Genomic DNA, 8,806 nt, shown 5'->3' on the forward strand with positions numbered 1-8,806 from the left:
TCATCAACCCCAGGCCTGCCGACACAGCCAGGTTTTAATGGCTTTTCGGAAAGCAGGGAGAGAGGTGAGGGTCCGAATCTCCGCGGGGAGTTTGTTCCAAAGGGCGGGAGCTGCAACAGAGAAGGCCCTCCCACGGGTCATAGCCAGATGGCATTGGCTGGTGGATGGAACCCAGAGGAGGCCGGCCCTGTGCGATCTAATGGGTCTTTGGGAGGTAATTGGAATCAGGCGGTCTCTCAAGTACCCAGGTCCAATACCATGAAGGGCTTTATAAGTAATAACTAGCACCTTGAAGTGTATCCGGAGACCGATTGGAAGCCAGTGCAGCTCGCGGAGGATAGGTGTAACATGGGTGTATCGAGGTACACCCACAATTGCTCGCGCGGCCGCGTTCTGGACCAGTTGAAGTCTCCGAATGCTCTTCAAGGGCTGCCCCATGTAGAGCGCATTGCAGTAGTCTATATAGAATATAGAATATAGAGTTGGAAGGGACCTTGGAGGTCTTCTAGTCCAACCCCGTGCTCAGGCAGGAAACCCTATACCAGTGATAAAACACATAATGCAATGTGCGTGCAATCCCTCCCTGCCCCCTGTCTCCATGTGCATGCACATGTACCCCCCTGCGCTCCCCCCCACGCATATGCATACGACCCACTTGTGCTCCCCTGCCCCCCATGCATGCATGTGTGAAAACCACCCCACACCCCTAGGGCCCTAGTAGGCCACCCTCACCCTCCTGGGAGCAAAAACGGGCTGCAGGGTGAGGCACCACCCCAGCCCCCCTGTTCGTGTGTGTGCGACCCCCCCACATGCATGTGTGAACCCTGCATGTGTGTGTGTGACCCCGTGTGCATGCATCTTCCACATGCGCCCCTCCTCCGTGCATGCACAGCAGTGACCTGAAAATCAGTTGGCTGGGGGGGAGGTGCGCATGCATGCGCAGTGGGGCTGAGCTGGGGCAACAACTTGTGTGCCCTCAGAGAGGGTTCTGTGTGTCACCTGTGGTAGGCATGCCATCACGGCCCTATACCATTTCAGACATATGGTTGTCCAAACTCTTCTTAAAGGTTTCTAGTGGTGGAGCATCCATAACTTCTGGAGGCAAGTTGTTCCACTGATTAGTTGTTTCTAAAGAATTTCTTCTCAGTTCTAAGTTGCTTCTCTCCTTGATTAGTTTCCACCCATTGCTTCTTGTTCTACCCTCAGGTGCTTTGGAGAATCGCTTGACTCCCTCTTCTTTGTGGCAGCCCCTGAGATATTGGAACACGGCTATCATGTCTCCCCTAGTCCTTATGTGATGGTTTGAATTCTGAGGGGGTCTTGGTCCTCTCTGAGCTTGGCTGTTTTTTTGCAGATGAACATTTTATTGCTGTGAGCATCTTTGGGGCAACCATGGCCTGGATGATTGAGAATCACCATAGACTGTCTCCTAGTCATTACCCCAGTGTCACCCAGCCTGTTTTCACTAGAACTCACAGTCTCCTGGTGATTGGTTCAAAGTCACCCAGCTGCTTTTCATGCCTAAGAGAAGGACTAGAACTCAAAGTCTCTGGTGCTTGGCCCAAACACTAAATGAGATGTTAGCATAGTGATTTCAGGGATAACAAGAGACGGTTGAAACTGAACTTGGCAAGTCTTTAAGGACACGTCTAAAGGTCGGTTCCACCACAAAACCGCGGACGACAAAATCACGCTCGACGAAAGCGTGTACGTGACGTCATCACAGCGCGACGAAAACATCGCGCTGTGATCGATAAATGTAAAAATAAAGCGAAAACCTTACCCTAACCCCCCCAAACCTAACCCTAAACCTAACCCTAAACCTAACCCTTAACCTAACGCTAAACCTAACGCTAACCCTTAACCTAACGCTAAACGTAACCCTAACGCTCTAAACCTAACCCTAACCCTTAACCTAACCCTAACCCTAACCCTAACCCTAACCCTAACCCTTACCTTTATGTGAATCAGCTTGCTTTAATTTTATTTTTATTTCAATTTTTAATTTTTTTCATCGCGCTGTGATGACATCAAATGCGCGCTTTCATCGAGCGCGCTTTTGTGGACCGTGGTTTTGACGGGTCACGCTAAAGGTCTACTTTAAGTGTGAATGGATTCGTATCTCATCCACTGAACCTGGAGTTTGAACTCTCCTGTTGAGGGCCCATTTATATCAGTAGAAATTGATGTTTCAATCAGTGGTGGGATTCAAATATTTTTACTACTGGTTCTCTCGCCGTGGCTTGGTGGGTGTATTGTGGCTTGGTGGGCGTTGCAGGGGGAGGATACTGTAAAATCGCCATTCCCTCCCCCTCCAGGGGAAGGTTATTGCAAAATCCCCTGTCATGGCTCCCCATCGGGGAATCGAACCCCGGTCTCCCGCGTGACAGGAGGGGATACTTACCACTATACTAACGAGGTATGTCAGCGTTCCAAATACCATGCAGAATTAAATCAGAGTCGAAGGCAAAACTATTTAATAAGATAGGCATGTTGGCATCGTCCTGTGGGATTCCAACTCTGGAAGTTACATCAGAATCCCACCCAGTTAAAAGTTCATGATCTTGTCCCCACGCCCACAGTCTATCACATAGTCCAATCTTCTTCTTCCATGCTGGCAACCATACCCAGCTTCTTCCGGTCAGGTGTACTGATTCAGAGAACAAAGGATGACCTTGCTTCTAGTAAAGAATGAAAAACAATATATTCCACAATTCTACTCCTTCTATTCGCCCCTCCCATTGACTATACTTAAAGAAACAGCATAATGAAATAAGAGAACGTGTGACAGGCCAAAATTCTAAAAGGAATATAAATGCAGGCCTGACATCCCCATTCCCTCCCAAACAACTGGGACTCGGGAGGAAGAGAAGAGATGGGGGCGGGGCCAGCCAAAAGTGGTATTTACTGGTTCTCTGACTACTCAAAATTCCCGCTACCGGTTCTCCAGAACTGGTCAGAACCTGCTGAATTCCACCTCTGGTTTCAATGGCATTCAAGAAAGTGGCACCCCTGGTTATGCTTCACATTGTGGTTTGGGCTGCCTAGTATTTCTTTACTTCCTGCCTGCCCCCCTTTCATTCGTTCCAGGCAGCTAGCTATGATAAGGAAATGGAAAGCTAACAATTTTTTTAAAAAAAAACACAGAAAATGACAGCATTTCATTAAGAAAAGAAACCTAACTGACAGTGACTCATCTGCCTCCTAAATCTGCTTGGATCAAAATGCAAAATGGAAGCATTATGCATATCTCACTGGAACCTTGCAATCCTATAGAAGTTAGTCCATTGGAATAAGTTCCATTAAATTGAAGGATTTAATGAAGAACAGTTGCAGGAACTGGGTATGTCTAGTTTAATGAAAAGAAGGACATGGGGAGACATGATAGCAGTGTTTCAATATCTCAGGGGTTGCCACAAAGAAGAGGGAGTCAAACTATTCTCCAAGGCACCTGAGGGTAGAACAAGAAGCAACGGGTGGAAACTAATCAAAGAGAGAAGCAACTTAGAACTGAGGAGAAATTTCCTGACAGTGAGAACAATTAATCAGTGGAACAGAAGTTGCCTCCAGAAGTTGTGAATGCCCCAAAACTGGAAGTCTTTAAGAAGATGTTGGATAGCCATCTGTCTGAAACAGTATAGGGTTTCCTGCCTAGGCAGGAGGTTGGACTAGAAGACCTCCAAGGTCCCTTCCAACTCCGCTATTGTATTGTATTGTATTGTATTGTATTGTATTGTATTGTACTGAATGGGATTTACATCTGTCTGTCTGTCTGTCTGTCTGCCTGTCTCTCTCTCTCTCTGTCTCTCTCTCTCTGTCTCTCTCTCTCTCTCTCTCACACACACACACACTCACACACACACACACACACACAAACACACAGGGTTGTTGTTGTGGGGAAAATAGGAAGAGGAAGGTGAGTAGGATATATTGACCGCCTGGAGTGATTTGTAAAAATAATAAAGGTCGGCTATACACAAACAAATAAAAACGGGGCTTGTTGAAAGCATTCAGACAAAGGGCATCAAACCTGTAGCTATAAAATGAATTGGAGGAGGGAGGGGGTAGGATTTGCCTTTAAGGCTCCGAAACACAACTTACTTTAAAATCCTTCATTTCAGCTGAGTCCAGCCCAGAAGGGATCTTTAAAAGTTCAACACATACTTTTCCACCCGCACTCCAAACCGTGAGCTCGCCCTCCTGTCAACCTCGTAGGACCCTTGGCTTATAATCAATCACTTAATAACACTGTCTTTTTTTTAAAAAAAAAAATGTGTCGGTTCCTTTAAATGCCCCACTTCCATATATTTTGGCTGTAATTTATGCATGGCCTCTCTGGATCTGATCGGTAGCCTGCGATCCGTTGGCGCATTGACCTTGCGAGCCATTACTGGTGACATACGTCAATGTCTCTGACAGGGGAAAAATTCCCATCATGTCTAACTGCCAAAAGTTTGCCTCCTAGCCTTTTTGTTTCCTTGCTGATCAATAAGCATGTGGGCATTCTCGAGCTCTGCTATTACTTAAACATTTAAGGCCTCCTGAGAACCTGTCAGGGGCAAGGAACAAATGAATAAACTTGGCCTCCCTCGGGGCAGAGAAACAGGAAGACAAAGAGAAAGGAAGTCAAATATTTAACACCTGTCCTCACCTTCATTCAGACCGGCTCGTGAATGAGTCACACTAGGGCAAAAGAGAAGGTCTTCAAAAGTTCAGAGCATGTTTGGTGGCTTTGTGTTTTCCAAAGTTCCTTCACCATCGGGATATATATCCATGGGAAAATTGAAGAGGGTTTTTTTTGGGGGGGGGATGTGTTAGGTAAGCTCCCCATTGGGAGAGCGAGTGCGTTCAGAGAAGCGTTGTGAGAGTTGTGTTGGAGAACACACAAACCAGCATACAGAGACACTGCAATTTAAGTAGGCTTTTACTTTCGTAGAAATAGAGGTATCAGAGTCCATCAAACAGTCCAAGTCATACACGGATAAGACAGTCAGTCATCAATGTCTTTCAGTTTAGGGATAATCCAAATAACATAGTCCATAATCATACAAACAGTCCGGTACTCAAAGTTTGCTATCAGTTACAAAACTTACAATAGCTCACGGCACTTTCTAACAGCCAGCTTCCAAAACACTCAGATCAGATCAGCCCAGCATCTAACAAAGAGCTAACAGTCATTCTGGCTCCCTCTTATGGCCAATTGAGGAAAAACAGCAACCAATCACATTTTACAGTCTGATTTAAAGAAACAGGTACAGCATTGCTATATGGTTTATATATTGCCAACCCAATCATTAGATTATATTCCTAACAGGATGGATGGCAGGGGGGACCATGGCAGGAGGGTTGTCTGGAATGAGTTTGTGTACCAACCTGACCAGTTCACGCCTCCTGACTTTACATGTAGAACGTAACAGCATTGTGAATCAAAATTTGGTTTTTGTTTTTTTTAATGTGCTCAGAAGTGGAGTCAGACACAGTCAAATGGACACAGAAAGGCCTAGTTCAAAATGAGCATCAAAGCTGAAGGAAATGTAGGAACCAAACTATGTTTTATAGAGGTGTTCTGATCTAGGCTTCACAAAATCACGAAGCAGACACCTTTCCCCAACAAAACCACTTTTTATTAAGCTAATATGAATTCCTCTCATTCACATCCAGCAAAGTCCTGGCAAACAGGCTTTCAAGGGTGAATTTACAACCACAGACCTTAACAGGCTTGGAGAGCTGCCAGGCTGATATCTTCTAAAGACAATGCTGGACAAGAAAATACTTGACAAGGAGTCTGAGAGTCATGAACAAATCTTCACATTAATTAAGCGAACTAATTGTCTCCTGCAAACTCCACTCCCCTTTCGTTCCTCTTTATTCCCTATGGGAGGGGCCATTCACTGTCCATCTGTGCCTTTACTCCCACGTTGGCCCTTGTTCCTTAACTGTTCCCTTCTCCTGGCAGCTCTGTGCATGCGCACATCAGGAACAGGCTCCAGCTGTTCTTCTGCCCCACCGATCTCCAACTTCGAAGACAGCTGTTAACTGTCCGATGGCCCTGACCCCATCTCTGCCTCTGATGCAGAGCCCTCATCAGAGACTTCCCCAGACTCCAGGACTGGCCCATGTTCCTCCCCAACCTCCTCATTGTCTGAGTCTACCACCAGCTCTGCTGGCAGGCCACAACAGGAGAAAACATCACTACTCAAGAAGTGAGCAGGTGGTAAAATCTTAAGCAATCTGTGTGAGGGAGAAATACATGTATAAATGCATACGTTTGACTTTTCACTTGGTCTTAGTGGAATTTACAAACATTCAGGAAGAGATTCAAAATACATGTAAAGTTGAGCAAATGAGAAACCAAATCAAAATGTAATTGGGGGATTTGCTAATCGTATCTATGCCTATCTTGGAAATTGCTTGCTGGCTTCAGGATTTATATCCTTACTTTACTACATGAATGTAGTAAAGTAAAGAATGTTAAACAGTGAATTAGTTTGGACACCTGATCACTGCCCAAAACAGTGGTGGAATTCAACATTTTTTACTACCGGTTCTGTGGTTGTGGCTTGGTGGGCGTGGCATTTGTCTGAAGTGGTGTACGGTTTCCTGCCTAAGCAAGGAACTAGAAGACCTCCAAGGTATCCACTATCAAGATATCTTTGGAAAAGCCTCCATTAAGATTATGTTGCTTGTGGAAACACAAGTCAAAAGTCTTGGGAGAGGTTTGAAGGGGACTGTTTATGTTTTTATCTGGTTGGGAGCCAGAACTAGGTAAAAAGGAGGATATGGGTTGGAATTTACCACTATCTTCCTCCTTCAGGGGACGGGGGAAGGGAGGGAACATGGTAGACATAACAGTTCTAATGGCCAGGACAATGTGCCAAAATAAGCAAAGGTAAGTCAGTCTTGTTTATCCAGTTTCATTCACGTTTGTCAAGTAATATTTTTTTGAGTTTTCTCGTTGTTGTTGGTTTTAGGAAGTCCCTTCATTTGCTGCTTTCTGTGGATGTTGTTGAGAATTGTTCTCAGAGAATACTGTGCTGGAATTCCCAAAGGCTGATTTTTCAGGCATTGGGAAACAATAGAGATGTTAACCCAAGAGGCTGTCCAAAATGAAGTCACTTGCTAAAACAGTGTTTCTCAGCCTTAGCAACTTTAAGCTGTATGGACATCAACTCCCACCCAGAATTTCCCACCCAGCAATGCTGGACATCCATCCATCCATCTATCTATCCATCCATCCACTCACTCACTCACTTACTCACTCGCTTACTATAGCAGCCCATCTCAGTTAATGACTCTGGATGGCTTACAATTCAAAAATGTTGAAGTCCACACAGCTTAAAGTTTCTATAGTTGAGGAACACTGGGGATTCTGGGAGTTGAAGTCCACACAGCTTAAAGGTTCTCAGGTCGAGAAACTCTAGGGATTCTGGAAGTTGAAGTCCACACAGCTTAAAGTTTCTATAGTTGGGGAACACTGGGGATTCTGGGAGTTGAAGTCCACACAGCTTAAAGTTTCTATAGTTGGGGAACACTGAGGATTCTGGGAGTTGAAGTCCACACAGCTTAAAATTTATATAGTTGAGGAACACTGGGGATTCTGGGAGTTGAAGTCCTCACAGCTTAAAGTTTCTATAGTTGAGGAACACTGGGGATTCTGGGAGTTGAAGTCCACACAGCTTAAAGTTTCTATAGTTGAGGAACACTGGGGATTCTGGGAGTTGAAGTCCACACAGCTTAAAGTTTCTATAGTTGAGGAACACTGGGGATTCTGGGAGTTGAAGTCCACACAGCTTAAAGCTTCTCAGGTCGAGAAACCCAGGGGATTCTGGGAGTTGAAGTCCACACAGCTTAACGTTTCTATAGTTGAGGAACACTGGGGATTCTGGGAGCTGAAGTCCACACAGCTTAACGTTTCTATAGTTGAGGAACACTGGGGATTCTGGGAGCTGAAGTCCACACAGCTTAAAGTTTCTATAGTTGAGGAACACTGGGGATTCTGGGAGTTGAAGTCCACACAGTTTAAAGTTTCTATAGTTGAGGAACACTGGGGATTCTGGGAGTTGAAGTCCACACAGCTTAAAGTTTCTATAGTTGGGGAACACTGGGGATTCTGGGAGTTGAAGTCCACACAGCTTAAAGTTTCTATAGTTGAGGAACACTGGGGATTCTGGGAGTTGAAGTCCACACAGCTTAAAGTTTCTATAGTTGAGGAACACTGGGGATTCTGGGAGTTGAAGTCCACACAGCTTAAAGTTTCTATAGTTGAGGAACACTGGGGATTCTGGGAGTTGAAGTCCACACAGCTTAAAGTTTCTATAGTTGGGGAACACTGAGGATTCTGGGAGTTGAAGTCCACACAGCTTAAAGCTTCTCAGGTTGAGAAACTCTAAGGATTCTGGGAGTTGAAGTCCACACAGCTTAAAGTTTCTATAGTTGAGGAACACTGGGGATTCTGGGAGCTGAAGTCCACACAACTTAAAGCATCTCAAATCGAGAAACCCTGATAGTACCATCCCCTCTACATCTTGGAAATTCCACCCAATTCTGACACATATAAGATCACTCGGGAAGTCACTTTAAAAAGAACCAAGAAACAACCCCAAAGCCAATCACTTGTGTGTCACAATATCAAAAATGGAGGGGAAACTTGGGCAAGTTACATTCTCATTTATGCTTTGAAAAATTGAAACTGGCAAACATTAAGCGCCCACATCCTCCGCGGCTGGCAATTCTTCGGGTCTGCAAAGAACACAATCACGCTCTAATCATACCACACGGGCATCATAACTGGAAAAAAACCTGACCT

At 45.1% G+C, this 8,806-nt stretch overlaps 1 non-coding gene across 1 annotated transcript; it reads right to left on the reverse strand.

The window, feature by feature from the left end:
* Positions 1–2,349: 2,349 nt before the first annotated feature.
* On the reverse strand, positions 2,350–2,421 carry TRNAD-GUC. Its single transcript has one exon. It is a non-coding gene; the product is annotated as a tRNA-Asp (tRNA).
* Between the last annotated feature and the right edge of the window lie 6,385 nt (positions 2,422–8,806).

The sequence above is a fragment of the Thamnophis elegans genome, chromosome 8, assembly GCF_009769535.1.
Source record: "Thamnophis elegans isolate rThaEle1 chromosome 8, rThaEle1.pri, whole genome shotgun sequence".
Taxonomy (NCBI): Eukaryota; Metazoa; Chordata; class Lepidosauria; order Squamata; family Colubridae; genus Thamnophis; species Thamnophis elegans.